The sequence below is a fragment of the Corapipo altera genome, unplaced genomic scaffold (assembly GCF_003945725.1).
Source record: "Corapipo altera isolate COAL_440 unplaced genomic scaffold, ASM394572v1 61411, whole genome shotgun sequence".
Lineage (NCBI taxonomy): Eukaryota > Metazoa > Chordata > Aves > Passeriformes > Pipridae > Corapipo > Corapipo altera.
In genome coordinates, this window is record NW_020884875.1 from 8885984 (window position 1) to 8902954 (window position 16971).

General features: G+C 36.5%; 1 protein-coding gene across 6 annotated transcripts in view; it reads right to left on the bottom strand.

The window, feature by feature from the left end:
• Positions 1-16971, bottom strand: part of ADAMTS6 (ADAM metallopeptidase with thrombospondin type 1 motif 6) — a 148057-nt gene that overhangs the window by 100749 nt on the left and 30337 nt on the right. The gene's annotated exons all lie outside the window — the stretch shown is intronic.

Genomic DNA, 16971 nt, shown 5'->3' on the forward strand with positions numbered 1-16971 from the left:
GTAACTGTTTAAATCACTGTAGTATTGTCCCTAATTTGACTCTTCCAAAAGTTGATGTCCCCAAGCAAGAGAGTTCTCAACTTAGTCAACCCTTGTAAAGAAAGTCCCAGTTATTCTTGTCCAAGTTTTTGGTTATCTTTGCTTCTCTTTTCCAATTCTCCTAAAACCTTTTGAGATAAGGCCAGAATGATACAAACTATTCAAGACTTAGGCGTGCCATGCCCAGTTTACTCAATGGCATAATAAGGTTCTTTATTCTTCTCCCAATAATCATTAATATTTCATTTGCTGGATTAACAATGTATATTTAGCATGCAGCCTAAATCTTCTCCGAAAAACAGTATTATCCTATAATAGAACCAGAACAGAAAAAAAGCTGTGATTTTTTAATGCTACTTCTGGTTGATACTTCTACAAAACTTCTGAGAAAAAGATTGAAACTCCTAAGCATGTACTATTAAAACATATTTTTCTTGAAGATGATGAGAACAGTAAACCCTGTGCTTGGGCCAAATTAAAGAATCACAAAGCATTTGGATGATCACAAAGTTGTATTTACACAAAGAGCTAAACTTCAGCAGTTTAATGCAGTAATTAAAACCTTCTTCAGTCAATGGAAGAAAATTTATTTTCTGACTTATTTTTAAGATCAAAAATGAAAACAGTAACTCCATCCAAATGATTTTTAACCCTGACGAGAATAAAAAGAGTTTTTTGTTTTAACAGGAAACCCAAAGCAATATATTTTACAAGTTTAGTGCTTTCTTCTATAAGCATGTGTTACAATAAGTTACAATAAAGGATTTCTCCTGTTCAAGAAACGTCAACAAATAATTTGAGTGCCAATGCTTAGGAAGCAATACAACATCAATTGAGTGCTGGATATCTGCGGTAGTTCTCTAGATGACATGCATAAATTCCATCAAACAGGCTGCTGCTGTGTTCTACAGCTAACAAGTTTTGAAGCTAACAAACTTAGTAGAATACTTATGAACTAAAAGGAAAAGAAATGCATAGAGTGACAGAATGAAACGGTGGCAGAAGCAATGACTGAGAATTCTAACAAAAAGGATTAGTTTAAAAGAAGTACACAGATTAAATCTACTAGAGGAAAAACATTTCTGAGATTTAGTCTGAGTTTGTAAGAGCACATCAACCTGTCACGTTAAGACCAAAAGGAACTTATTTTGGTTTTCTGGTATTTTAAATGTGCTGGCAAATGGAATAGATGCACCTTACATGGATCTTTGAAGTCTCTACCAAAAAGTAGAACCCATGCACACAATTCAGAACTGCACATAAATCTTTGTTTCATCTTCTTCTCCATGCAGTAATAACCAGGAAGAAATACTTGCTCTATTCAAGACAAGTAAGTCTGAGTGGCATACATTATAATTTTCTGTCTAGTTTAATTTTTACAAATCATTTTAATGACAACAGCAACTAACTGTTGTGAACAAATGGCTGAATACCATGAGAACACTAGCTTATTTTACAGCAGTGGCTCTTCATAAACTACATTACTCTTACTTTATACAAGTTAGGATTAGGCAACTGTATCTATCCAGACTGTCTGCAGGAACACATACTTCCCCATACCTCAAAGAACATTAGGAGTGGAACTGGTGCAATTTATTTTATTACTTCTGTCAAAAAAAAAAAAATCACTGAAGACTCAGTACTAGCTAGGAAAGAAAATGGGCTGCAGTAACAGTGATCTGTCTTGCAAACAAGACTCCTTTTTCCACGTATGAATTCTTCAAACTAAGCTATTAATTCCACATTAAAACTACCTGATTGTCAAAAGCAATTTCTCATTGATTCCTTAAGTTTAAACCTCCACACATTATTCAAGTCTTAACTTTGTAAACTAGTCTTGTAAACTAACCTATCTTGAAGTGGGTAAACAAATTCCTCTTAATTATATTTATTAAGCCCACAAAGCATTTACCCACTTTTTTCTTTTCTGAAAACACAGTTATAATTCCAAAACTAGTTTGGTTACCTCTATAAATGTTGTGAAAGAAAAATTTCATTTTTTTTTAACTGACAAAATACTTCTTCATATTAAAACTGATTTGAACTTACATTTTATTTTTCATCACATAACATGTATTAGCATGGGACTATTAAAATAATTATTCCCTCAGGTTTTACAGAATTTTAAATGCTGAGCAGAAATTTTGACTGGTTATAAAGACAACCTTTGTCCCCATGAGAGCAGTCAAGCAGTAAAGTGGTTTGCCCAAACAGGTTTTACAAGATTTAACTGGATAAAGCCTTGTGCAACTTGGTTTGATTCCCCCTGCTTAGGGGATAATATCGGACTGAAGACCTCCGGAGGTCTCAAGCTACAGCCCATAGCTTCTAAGTAGGTGTTATCTAAAAATCTTCAAATGGTTTAATGAATAATCATGGAGGAATAAATTACATTTTAATACAACTCTCCAGAATACTCATTGGAAAGTAAATTACGTGCTCAAAATGGAAGCGTCATTAGAGACAGTTACCGTAGACTAAATTTTCCACCAATATAGAAAACGGAGGGAAAGTCTCTTCCCCCCACCCCTGCCCGGAGTTCGAACAGTTCTTACATCTTAGTAACAACTACACATGAAAACTCTTGAATTTCATTCCCCAATTAGTTGACTGTTAAACTTTAAGTGCCTGACATTGTTCTGTAAAGCACATTCTCTTCTGTGATGCCAACACAACAACCTAAAACACTCACTCTAAGAAATCCAGGAAGTTCAAGCTGGAAGAAAAATAAGTATGCCTTATTTCTTTTTGGCTCAGGAAGTTTTGGCAATTAATGTAGTTAAACCATTATAAATAATTGCAAGTAAATGTCATAAAACTTCAAACAGGAAAAATCAACATTCACTAAAATACTTCTCTTAATTGTGGCTGAAAAACAGGGAGAATGTCATTGTTTTAAGATCACAAAATTATTACTTTTTTAATTATTACTTCAACCTATGTAAAGTTATTGAATTGAAACACTAAACTTCTACTCAAATTATACAGAAAAGGAAGGGTCAATATAAAAGCTTAATAAAGTAAGGATGCTTGGAAAGAGGTTGGATAACATGCAAGAAATACCAGCATTTTACCTTTTTTTTTTTTTTTAAATGTATTAACTGTAATTTCTGTTGTACAAAATAGTCTGGTTCTAATTTGTTCAGTTTTAGTTACTTTAGTGTTTCTATTATTGTTAAGCATGGCTTTATTCAATAAATACAAGTCATATACAAATGTAAATACTTTAATCAAATTCCCACTTTTGGTTGAAAGAACCTGGAAAAACACAAGTGGTGTTCCTCAGGGCTCAGTGTTGGTGCCAGTCATGTTTAATATCTTTATTGATGATCCGGATAAGGGGAGCAAATGCATCATCAGCAAGTTCACAGACAACACTAAGTTGGGTGGGAGTGTCGATCTGCTGGAGGGTAGGGAGGCTGTGCAAAGGGATCTGGACAGGCTGGATCCATGGGCTGAGGCCAATTGTATGAGGTTCAACATGGCAAAATTCCAAGTTCTGCACTTAGGTCACAACAACCCAGGCAGCACTACAGGCTGGGGGAAGAGTAGCTGGGAAGCTGCCCAGTGGAAAAGGACATGGGGGTGCTGGTCAACAGTGACTGAACACAAGCCAGCAGTGCCCAGGTGACCAAGACGGCCAAGGGTATCCTGGCTTGGAACAAAAATACTGTGGCCAGCAGGACCAGGGCAGTGATTGTCCTCTTGTACTTGGCACTGGTGAGGCCACACCTCAAGTCCTCTGTTTAGTTTTTGTTTACTCACTAAAAGAAGGATATTGAGGTGCTGGAGCATGTCCAGAGAAGTGCAATGGAGCTGGTGAAGGGTCTGGAGCACAAGTCCTGTGAGGAGTGGCTGAGAGACCTGGAAAAAGGAGGCTCAGGGTAGAGGTTACTGCTCTCTACAAGTACCTGAAAGGATGTTGTAGCTAGGTGGGTGTCAGACACTTTTCCCACGTAACGAGTGACAGGATGAGAGGAAATGGCCTCATGCTCCGCTACGGGAGGTTTGGATTAGATATTAGAAAAAGGTTTTTCACAGAATGGGTTGTAAAGCATTGAAACAGACTGCCCAGGAAAGTGGTGGAATCACCATTCTGGAAGTGTTCAAAAAACATGTAGGTACGGCACTGGAGGACATAGTTTAATGCTGAACATGGCGATGGAGTGGGGTTGACAGTTGGACATTATGATCTTAAAAGGTCTCTTTCAACATTAACAATTCTATGATTCTATGATTCTAACCTGAAAGGCCTAAAGCAAAAAGTCTGAATTAAATATTTACTTCTATTATTTAAAAATTTAAAAAAAAAAAATTAAGATGTATAAATCTTTTAAAGTTCTAGAGCTACTTAAGAGAATGCACAGAAGAAGAGCTTCCTTCCAGTAATGCAGAAAAAGATGGCAAATTCAGCAGTGCAAAGACTATAAAGAAGTGCCAGGTGTTTCAGTGCAGTTACTACCTCTAGCATAGCACCACAGAATTTAGAATGCCATTTTCAAGAAGGGTCACATACAGGAACAAAGTTTTTTGAACTGACAAACAATCTGTTTAATTGACTCAAGACATAACCAAAATAGAACTGCAAAACATCACAATTCTCCTGATCAATTGCATCTCCTACTATTGCTATTGTTTTATGCTTGCTTTTTTAACCACTAAATAATTAACAATCTTAGCCAAAATATGACTAAAATGGAATAGCTTCAGAACCAATGTTGGTCAAAGACCCATAAACACTTCCATGGCCTAACAGATTGCATTTCAGATATCTGAAAAAATTCCTTGGTTTTGCTAGAGTTTGGAGTACAATTTCCTGTTCTGTAGTGATTCCAAACACACTGTTCATAATTGCATAATGCATTTCGCTCTGATTCAGCAGGTTGTTGAAAGAGCTCACAGGGTAGTAATTTCTTCTGCAAGAATCTGGACAATGAACATTTGTCAGCATTACTTGTGACCTTGCAATTTTTAAACAGGACTAACTGTCCTAAAATAACAATATAAGCAAATACCTTTCATTACAGCTAAATTAATGTGCAAGCTAAGGAACTGCCTGTACCTCTTCCTGCCTATTTATCCAATCACTTAGCACTCCCTTTTTCAAGCTGCTGAGTGTAATAAATGAGAGATTTACATGGGTCTGGCTGAAGCAGTGTGAAGGCAATCCAAATGCAACCTCAGTGCTATCCAAAGAGCCATTTTAAAAGGTCTAAAAAAAATCACATTCATTTGAAGCTGAATGTTATCAACTCTAAAAAATACAAGTTCCAAAGTTTACAGAACACAACCTGAACAAAATGTTCAGAAATAACTAAAATACTAACTTCAATAATTTACACCTGATGCCCTAATATAGTATCATAAATTCAACTCAAACAGCTGTATTAGACAGTCATGAAGTATCATTCCTTCAGCAACTTAGTACAAAGCTAACTTAAAATAAAGATTTATAAGTGGCCGTATAGAAAAGAAATAATGAATTTTGGTAGTTTCTATCCTTCTTGTTCTGACATTAAGGTATCTTCTTCAAGATCATAACTGCACAACTGTGAACTTATTGACAATGAAAGAGTCAGCTTCATGTGTGACAAAACAGGGCTAAGCTAACTTGTATTATCTTGCTGGTACTTCCTAGTAAGTTGCTTATATGTCAAAACTATTACTCATACTCTTATATTTTTCTGACATGTCAGATGTCTATATCTGACATCTATATAGATGTAGGAGTCCTCCCACAAACATCATGTAGGTCAACATGCTCCTAAAAAAATCAAAACATAAAACTGTAAGTCATTTAAGAACTACATCTCAACTTTGGAAAGAATCTAAACACATGAAAAAGTATTTTAGTTACATAATCTAAATATTCTTCCTTCTCCATAGATGAAGATCATGATTTGACACTCTAGTTAGCGTTATACTGAATCTAAAGCCATTACTTAAAGTTCCTAGGTTTTACCATTCTTGAGTGAGTAACTAGTAGAGTTACGTAAATTCTGGACTACCAAAATTACATTTAACTGCAAAACAGAAAAATCTTACTACCAATATTTAGATTTTTTTTAAAAAAAACAACAGATCAGAAATTATCTTAGTGTTTTGTAAATCACTTCTTGATTTTTGATTCCTTTTTCAGAAAAAAATTAAATAAACATTTGACTTGAATCAATGCAACATTTCAGGTTTTCTTAATTTCTGGATTTTTAAGTATTTTTTATTGAAACAGTTATTCCTAAGAAGTAATGATAACTTGCTTTTAAAGGGGAAAAAAGTTTCACCATTTATCCACAGACCAGCTTCAGCACCTGTAGTGCCAAAGCAAGTGTTTCCAGTCATCCCTCTAAAACTGATATAAAACTCAGCTATCCAAGGTCATTAATACGTTCATGCAGTTTGATTGCTAAAAAAAGTCAGTCACTTAACTTTTGTCATGTGTACATATCTATTCTTCTACTTGGAGAAACATTAATTACAATAGTGATATAAACAGAGATATGTCTTGAATATTAACTATTTTATAAAATTATAAATATAAATTATAAATATATAAATATATTTATTTATAAAAATAAATTATAAAAATCACAATGATTGCTCATTAAAAGTATACTGGTAAAGTGCACACATGTAGAAACATCCTTTTTCTGCAGCACCTAGGACACAAGTGCATCTTCCCATCAAGCTGCATACAACACAGACAAAGACTCAGAGTGCAGTCTAACACTCTAAATACTTGTGTAGGTACTCATTCAAAATTATCATGGACCTAAAACGTGGGCATATTTTCAGGATAATCTGCACAAGTTAAGGCTTGGGCAAAAGAGCAAGTAGTTAACTATTAATTATTTTAAGTCATGTGAAGACTGTTTTGGTGGGGAACGTGGAGGTGGGCAGGCAGGAATCTAGAAATTTATAATCTAGAAATATAAAAATCTAGTAATCTAATCTAAAAATGTAATCTAATCAGAAAGATAGGTCTTTCTGACATCCAGGCTGGAGAAAAACAGAAGTTGTGACTGGTAGTGCATTAAAAGAGCATTAAAACAGCAAAGGACATGAAATAATTATTGTGCTTTCAAAAGTCACCACAGAAAGAAATTTGATTCAGTGCTTTTCACCATATAACAAATTACCAGCCCTAAGGGCACCGATAACTGATGGCTTTTACTAAACCAGCTCTAGGTTGCTGGCTAAGGATATATGACAGTTATCAGTAACAAAACATCACAGAAACACACCTCAGTTGCAAATAACATTCTGTTTGTGAGGCTGAAGAGGATTTATCTTTTCATTTTACCAGATCTCAAAGAGAAAGAAAAACTCTAATTCCTAAAGAGTAAAACTAAATCCATGAGGAATAGCAGAAGATGCCTTCAAAGCATAAATACATAAGCATATAGCATCTTTTCTGCTTTGAGGAAGCTCTTGAATGAATAGCATATAAAGCTTATGATGGTCTTTCCTACTTTATGTCCTCTAAAAAAGAAAAAAGAAAGAAGAAAAAAAGAAAAAGAAATGCTACACAAAACCAGGAAAATCGGGATTACCCTAATCTGCTACATAAAAGGCTAAAAGAAAAAGCCCATGGTGTATAAGTCTGTAGATGATATAAAAGTTCAGTGTCTTTGGCATAAGTAGAGAGGATAATGAAGAGATAGTGAAACCCAGTTTTCCTTGTTGCTGTGGGTTCAGAACACTGACATCTGCGGCATGGCATGGACAAAGGTACCAACAGTCAAATATATAAGATTGTAACTTCATATGACCCAAGCACACTGGCAGTAAAATTTCAATACCATAGATGTGAAAAGCATGTATTTAAAGACTGCATTTTATATTTAAATTGTTTACTTGTTATTTACATTTATGTCTGTAGCAGCAGAATCAGACCTTTTAGCAGGTAAAAACCCATAGCAAAAGATCCTCCACTACAAGCACAGAGGATCAATATAACTGCATGCCTCAAAGACTCACATAAAATTTACTGAAAGATAACTGGTTCCTAAGTTTTACACAGGGAATTTTAACCTTGGGGTGAAAATAGCTCTATTGAACTCGTATGACTGACTTAGGCGAGTGAAGATTTGGCAGTCTCGCCCTGTTATGTACAAGGTGATGAGTGAAGGGTGGAAGAATGTATGTATGATGGGGTATTACCACAATTTTAATACTAACACACACACCAGTACATAGAAACAAATATTATCCAGTAGCAGCAGCAAAGATTGAGACAAGCAAGAATGTAATAGTTAAGCAGAAATTATGCCAGAATATGGCAACTGATACTTGTGTTCTAATAAGCAGAGGGAGTCAGGATAAATTCCATACTGTATCTAAAAAAGAGAACCTTGAATACAGACACCTTGTAGACACCTTGGTGACTCAGAGGGAAGAGTGCCATCTACTAAGTCCATAACTTAATTATAATAAAACCAGCAAATCATATTTTTATCATGAAAAAGAAAAGAAATCTTTAGCCAATATTTAAGAGCTTTCTATCCCCTACTGAAAATGTAAAGCCTTTTAGTTTGAAATGTTACTGCAATTTATATGATGGCAATTCTATCTTCCTACAAGAGTGGGCCAGTGTTTTAGCTGAATTAATACTTAGACCTAAAATATTCCTGAATATTTCTGATGCCTCTATTTCCAAGTAATTTAAAAGCTCTAGTTTCCAAAGGGAGGATGTCACTTTGTGAATATTCTGCCTCTTTAAAATCCCTCATAGTTGGACACAGAAACATGAAGATGCTCAAATGAAACATCAAATTATACCTTTTTTTTTTCCGTCTGATAAGATTCTGGTGTTGGGTATAACTATGTTGGAGGACAAAATATTAAAAAGTAAAGACATAAAGAACCAGTTACAGAAGATACTCTTGATTTATTTGACTCTTGGGTTAACAAACTTGTTGATAATCAACCTGCAACATATGAAAGCATATTTTTGCAGCAACATTAACTACTTCTAGAAATGTGTGCAATGGTCAAAGGAAAGTATGTAACCCCTAAGTGTGTTCTGTGTCTTACTCTTTGTCAAATACAGGAGAACATTATTTATCTACAGATTGCAAAATTTTTAACTTAAATTGTAGAACACAAGTGATTAGTTCTGGATGTTTGTGAACCAATTTCTGCTGTGCCCTTTATATATTGCTAAATGTACAATACACACCTGAAATCTTGTCAGTGAAAAGTACTAAAAATGGAGCAAAAACTGCACTGTCGATGTCTGTCTAAAAGGCATGGGTATATCTTAAATTTTGTTTAAAATTTATTCTGAAATATAGCACAGTAAAACAACAGCAAACTGTCTTACTGAGATCCCTGCAAAACTTCAAAGCTGTATGAAGGCTATTATAGTACTTACATAGTGTTCCATTTCAAGTCTTTCAGCTCCCTCACTACAGTTTTCAAATAGCTCAGCCTTGCTTGTGTTTTATTATTTTAGTGGGAAAACACATTCAAATACACAAATGTGATAATCTACTCAAGTATAATCAACTGCAGTTTTGTGATGGCTATGAAAAAAAAAAATTAAAAAAATTGATCTGTGGAAAGCAAAACTTCAGAAATATCTGAGTCTGTTTCTACAGTTTTGTCCAAAAAGCTGTAGTTGGAAATATGAAGCAGTCATGAGCTGGTAGTCTGGGATTTAACCTCATCACATGTAACAGGAAATTACTTGGTAACTATTTGGAAAAAATAGATCCATGGAGTAGGAGATCATCAAGATTTTGATTTGAAAGCAACTATAAAATTATGTCTCATATAGTGTTCAATGAGTCTATACTACTAAAAAACAAGAATTTCTCAAGCTTGATTTCAGCATATAAAACTGACATCATTCCCAACAACAATATATGCTGTGACATACTCAGAGCAAAAGGGCATTTGGAAAACAGTAAGAGATTTTGGGGGATTGAATAAATTACTTACCAACAGATCAAATTTTTCAAGGTACATTATCCAAATGCACATTTGCATAAAAATAATACTACTAATATGATTATGGACTTCTGCTCTGTCCTGACATCACATAATTTCCCTGCTTCACACAAACATTCACACACACCATTTTCCCCTCATTCTCAAAATCAAGGCTGTAAGAATTTAGGAAGCTGAAAGAAGTATGGCAAAGCACGGCACATCAGTATAAGTTCTGAAGCACAGTAGATACCAGCTTCGTTCTCATAGTGTTGTCAATCTTTGCTATAGGGGATTATAACTGTTTCTGGAGACTATTCCTAGGACCCAGGGCACTAGCAACTGTGTATCTCTACTCAGAGCCACATGCATCCCAAGCAATCATCCAGTGTTCACAGTGAACACCGATCCCTGGGTCAAAGACCATATAGAATTGTATGGGTTGGAAGGGACTTCAATGACCATCTAGTTCCAACTCTGCCACCATGGGCAGGGACGCCCACCACTACATCAATTTTCTCAGAGTGTAAACTGGCCTTGAACACCTCCATGGATGGAGTACCTTCAACTTCTCTGGGCAATCTGTTCTGGGAGCTCACCACATAATAAAGAATTTCTTCTGTGTATCGAATTTAAATCTACTCTTTCAGTTTAAAATTATTCCCCTCTGTCCTGTCACTACAAGCTCTTGTAAAAGTTCCTCTACAGCTCCCTAGAGGCCTACAGGCCTTTCTTTTAGATACTAGAGGATGCAATATAGACTCATTGACCAGTTCTCTTCACCAGGATGAACAACCTCTCTCAGCCTTTCATCACAGGGGAGGTTTGGCTTTCTGCATTGGAAGTGCACACTGACAGGTCATGTCCAGCTTTTCATCCACCCAGAAGTCCTTCTCAACAGCTGCTCTCAGTCCCTTCATTTGCCAGCCTGTGTTGATACCAGAGTTGCCCTGACTCAGGTGCAGCACTTCACAGTTGGCTTTGTTGGACCTCCTGATGTTCAAATGGGTCCACTTCTCAGGCTCGTGCAGGTCCCTCTGGATGGCATCCCATCCTTCAGGAGTGTCAACCACACCAGTCAGCTTAGTGTCACTTGCAAACTTGCTAAGGGTGCACTCAATTCCTCTGTGTCCTTGTTGAAGACATTAAATAACACTGATCCCAATACGGACTCCTGAGGGACATCACTTGTCAATGAGCCCTTGACCACTACCCTCTAGATGCAACCATCCAACCAATTCCTAATCCACATAACAGTACACCCATCAAATCCATCACTCTCCAATTAAGAGAGAAGGATATGGTACAGGACTGTGTCAAAGGCTTTACAGAAGTCCAGGTGAATAACAGCTGTAGCTCTTCCCTTATCCACTGATGTAGTCACTCCCTTACAGAAGGCCACTACGTTGGTCAGGTGGGATCTTTTTCCACCCAGGAGGTTCTTCATCCAATTGGCATGACTGGTCAGCTTCCTCAGGACTCCAGGATGCTTCTCATCTGGGTCCCATAGACTTATGTATATTCAGATTCCTCAGGTGGTTACAAACCTGAACTTCACTTAAGTGGGAAGCACTTTGCTATCCTCGTCTTGTGGTCCGTGTCAGGTATGGAAATATTCTTAAGCAAAGCTACCACAGTACACATGGTAAAACAGGCTCTAGAAATTAAGGCAAGGCCTTCCTTAGCATACTGCTATCCATTTGGTAATTTTGACTAAACTACTGCTCTTTCAGATCTTTCAGCTATAAGGGCAAGTAGCAGTGAAGAAGTTTGGTTTTTTTTTAATAAGTTTAGTTACAAACAAGAAAAACTCTTTATACCAATTACGTAAGAGATGTTAAAAGAAAATAGCTAGCAGGGTAAGAGAAGAGAGGTTTGGCCCTCTGAAAGAAGAAAGGTGGAGAGGGTTTTTTTACAAGGGCTTGTTGTGATAGGACAAGGGGTAATGTATGACATTGCCTTATTTATATGAGATAGTCATGCGCTTTGCTCTGTTATGTATTTATAATCCCCTTCTCCCAAAAACATTAAACTGCCACATAATGTATAATCGTACCTTTGATACTGTGTTATCAGACACAAAATCTTTTTTATTATACTCTTTTAATTTGTAACCAGTTTTTAATCTAACATCTTACAAAGTAGTTTACCTACAAAAATCACCATATTTGATACAATGGAAATGCTAATTCCAGAAATAAAGTATTTTATTGTGAGCTAGAAGAAACTACACACACTGAAAAAGCAATGCTAAAAGATAATCTGGAGATATAGGTTATCTCAAACTGATTATCGACGTGTCTTGTCTCTGAAAACACACACTGATAAATTCCAACATATCCTTGCCATTTACAAACATCAAATATATTTACCACTGTGTAAAATACAAAATTCATTTACTTACATGAAGGAGGACTTACAATGAGGACTGTACATTGTCATATTAAGTATAAAAAAGTTTTCCCTCTGAGCCTCTGAACACACTTTACAGACTACAAGTTTCTAACTATGTGCAATCAAGGACACCAGTACTTCCAAGCTGAAGACTATGGTCTACAAACAGAGAAGTTGAAATTCCTTAATGAAGTACCCTATGGAGATTAAAAGAATTTTAAATTAGAAAAATCCTTCACAGTTGAGCATGATTTCTCACTGCCAAATCTTCCACAAGACTACAGAGTAGCACAGGAACTAAACTCTTAGTCAAAAGGGCCTTGATGAACCCTTCAGTCTTGTTTGTTTTTATTACATATCTACTGTCTCTAGACTTAAAAAAAATTCCCAAGTACACATTTATTTTACAGTGCTATGGGTCTTTGATTCCAAAAAGCTGTTTAACAATAGAGCAATTCTATTTCTACAGATGAGGTGATTTTAGTAACAGGACACTAAAACACAACTGTATCACCAGTCCCACAAAACACTGCTCCAGACTACCTCACAGAAAATACTTCCACACAGCTACACCAGATACTCGGGGAAAAAGTGATTCAAGATTTGAATGGAAGAAGACTCTCTTTAACAAGCAGCAAGTGAGTAAAGGATGCATCTGAATCTCAAGGATGACGGAAAAGCTTATGGCATACATTATTGGCAAGATACAAGTAGATCAGTAATAGTGACCTCAACCAGAAGAAAGCACAGCTATAAATAACATCACTGAAGTAGCAGAAATAAATTTACAGGCTTAAAGAAAATACGACTAACATTCTTATTTTCCTTCCTCGTTCTACAAAAATCATATAACACGAACTCAAGTCACAACATGAGCATGGTAGGGGAAAAAAAGCATGCAAAGTTGGGAAAAATAATTTTAAAAGTAACATTATGACATTGTAAAAGAAGTCTTAAGCACTACGTTTTGTTTCAAGAGTGATCCAGGCTGAGGAATCTGCAGGGGTTTGTTGGCTTTAAAGTACGGAAGGAAAAAGAGGTTTTCGGTGTTGTTCCCCATGCATGCACACACACAAAATGTTCATGTCTTCCTTCCCCTCCCTCCCATACACTAAATCTAGTTGTTATCACCTGTAAGCAAAAAGAAGGTACAGTGCCCTCTATATAGCCTAAACCCTTCAATACGATATACTCATGCAGGGTTAGTTTATATATATATGTGTGTGTATGTATATATATATATATATATATATATATATGCACGTATATGTGTGTGTGTGTGTATATATATATATAAAAAAGTGTGCACAGCCAAGTTAATATTTAAGGCACTTGGCATAAGCATTAGAGTTTGATTTATAGATCAAAATATAGGACTGTAGCCATTGTAAATACTCTTCCAGATAACTCACTGAACAGAACCACTTAAAGAGAAGTTAAATGTATAGAGGTCACAGGATGATAAAATTATGTATTATAATTATAAATTATTCTCATGGCAGAAAAGCCTTTTGGATGCGGCAGAGGAAGATTAAAATCTTCTTTTACAGCCAAAGCAGCTGCACTGTATAATGTGTCTAATACTTAACAGCTAAATGTTTTAATATGTTTCTGATTGTTCTGATGGTCAGAACAATTGTAATTTCTCCATTACACATAAAAAGACATATCTAATTTACCAAAATAAAACCGCCACGTAACAAATAATGATTTTGCCGCAACTAGAATGCAATGTATTTCACTGCACTGTGCTACCAACAAAAATCCATGATTTCATACTGTGGTACTAAAGGAAATCTTAATCTTAAGGCAGGTAAATACATACTGGAAAGAAATACCTCTTCTCTCTCTGAAAGGATGCAAGTTCACCACTACATCCTTCCACGTTAAAACACTTGGTACATTCAGTGCTTGCCTGAATAAATTATTTCAACTGAAACCTTCAATAAACAATTGAGAATAAAATATTTCAGTTTGAAAAGACCTACAAAGATAATCTGGTCCCAAAAAGAGAAGAAATAGAATCATAGAATCATAGAATCAGATGGGTTGGAAAGGACCTCTGAGATCATCAAGCCCAACCCTTGATCCACTACCACCACAGTTGCTAGACCATGGCACTAAGTGCCACGTCCAGCCTCATCTTAAAAACCTCCAGGGACGGAGAATCCACCACTTCCCTGGGCAGCCCATTCCAATGGCTGATTACCCTCTCTGTAAAGAATTCCTTTCTAATATCTAACCTAAACCTCCCCTGGCACAGCTTAAGGCCATGCCCTCTTGTCCTGCTGCTGATTGCCTGGGAGAAGAGACCAACACCCACCTGGCTACAACCTCCTCTCAGGTAGTTGTAGAAAGTGATGAGGTCTCCCCTGAGCCTTCTCTTCTCAAGGCTAAACAACCCCAGCTCCCTCAGCCTCTCCTCATAGGACTTGTGTTCAAGTCCCTTCACCAGCCTTGTTGCCCTTCTCTGCACCTGCTCCAGCACCTCAACATCTTTCCTGAACTGAGGGGCCCAGAATAGAGGAAAATCAGCCTGTATCCAGGTTTGGAATTGCCCTGACCCAGGTGCAGGACCTTGCACTTGGTCTTGTTGAACTTCATGAGGTTCCCAGAGGCCCACCTCTCAAGTCTATCAAGGTCCCACTGGATGGCATCCTTTCCCTCCAGCGCCATACAGCTTGGTATTTCAAGAAAATGTGCTGAGGGTACATTCAATCTCACAGTCCATTTCCCTGACAGAGATATTAAACAGCCTCAGTCCCAATACCAACCCCTGAGGAATGCCACTTGTCCCTGCTCTCCCCCTGGACGATTAACTGTTGACTGCAATTCTTTGAGTGCAACTAACTGGTCAATTCCTTATCCACCAGCTGGTCCATCCATCAAATCCATGTCTCCCCAATTTAGAGACAAGGATGTCATGTAGGACAGTACCAAATGCTTTGCACAAATCCAATAAATTACGTGAGTTGCTCTTTCCTTATCTATCAAAATTATAACCCCGTCATACAAGGCCACCATACAGGTCAGGCATGATTTGCCCTTCATGAAGTCATACTGGCTGTCATCAATGACCTCTTTATTTTCCATGTGCCTTAGCATAGTTTCCAGAAGCACTTTCTCCATGATTTTGCTGGGCCCAGAGATGAGACTGACTGGCCTCTAGTTCTCTAAATCTTTCCCTTCACCCTTTTTAAAAATGGGGGTTGTGTTTCCCCTTTTCCAGTCACTGAGAACTTCACCAGACTGTCACGACTTCTCAAATGTGATAAATAGTGGTTTAGCTGCTTTCTCCACCAGTTCCCTCAGGACCATTGGATACATGTCACCAGGTCCCATGGACTTATGCACCTTCAGGTCTTGAACCTGATCTTCTTCTACAGCTGGTGATCACATATTCTCCTAGTACCCGCCTTTGCCATCTGCAACTTAGGCAAAGTAGATGAAGTACTTGCCGGTAAAGACAGTGGAAAAAAACTCACTGAGTACCTCAGCCTTCTCCATGTCCCAGGCAACCAGGTCTCCCATTTCCTTCTGGAGAGGAACTGGAATACAGAGTATGAAAGAACAAATCTACACAAGACTTGCTACTCACTAAATGTGTTTACAATTTCATATTTACAGTTTGCCAGACCACTACTCTAAGCACAGGCTGTGACAAAATACATAATTTCACCAGAATTTCAGTTAGTTCTCAATATTATCTCAGTGTTTGTATTGCAGAAAACTTATTTACCAGTGTTTACTTCATATAATAAAGATTGTAAAACATATGTCTTACACTTCATATAGTAATGACTGTAAAACCAGTATCATTAGAAAAGTAGAAGTCTCAGTCAAGAAAGTAACTAGGAATGCAACACAGGCAGTAACTGAATCCAGAATATACCACATATAAATACATGTGGTTTCTTATTTTCTCCATCAAATTTCTTATTCATTAAAATACTTGTATTTGAGCTGAAAACAAAAGAGTTTGATTTCATTTGAGTTTAATGCTGTTTAGCAGATCTGATTTCAAAATCAATGTCAGTATCAATTAGCCTTGTACAAGTGATCAGGCCACTATGGCAATTACAAAACATTCAAGTATGGAATTTTAACTTCAAATTTTTATTTTACTTCCGTCATCCAGTTCTGTCAGAATTTTAATAGCCTTTTAAGTTACATTTCATTATACATTATGAAAGTGAAACTGAACAGTTACAACTGCAGACATAAACAACAATTTATTTCTTTACTTGGGATGATTCTGCAATATCCTCTTCTCCTGCCTATTCACATCTGCTCTTTGACTGGAAAATTTTCAGACACTTCCTTTCAAGTGTCACTTCTTTGCCGTAAATTCACTAACAGAGCAATCAAGCGAAAAAAAAACCCTCATCAAAAAAAATAATAACCTGTAAGCAGTGTTAATCACTTTGGAAAGTAGATTTAACACACTGAATACACTTAAAAATTAGTTAGCAAATGATCCATCTCTACACATAATCAATGTTTCTAAAAGCCACGAATTCAATTCTGAAATGGGTACAACTTCAGAGAAAATACCATCCTTACTTAAAAAAGGTTAAGACATTCATGCATCTTACTTCATTATTCCAC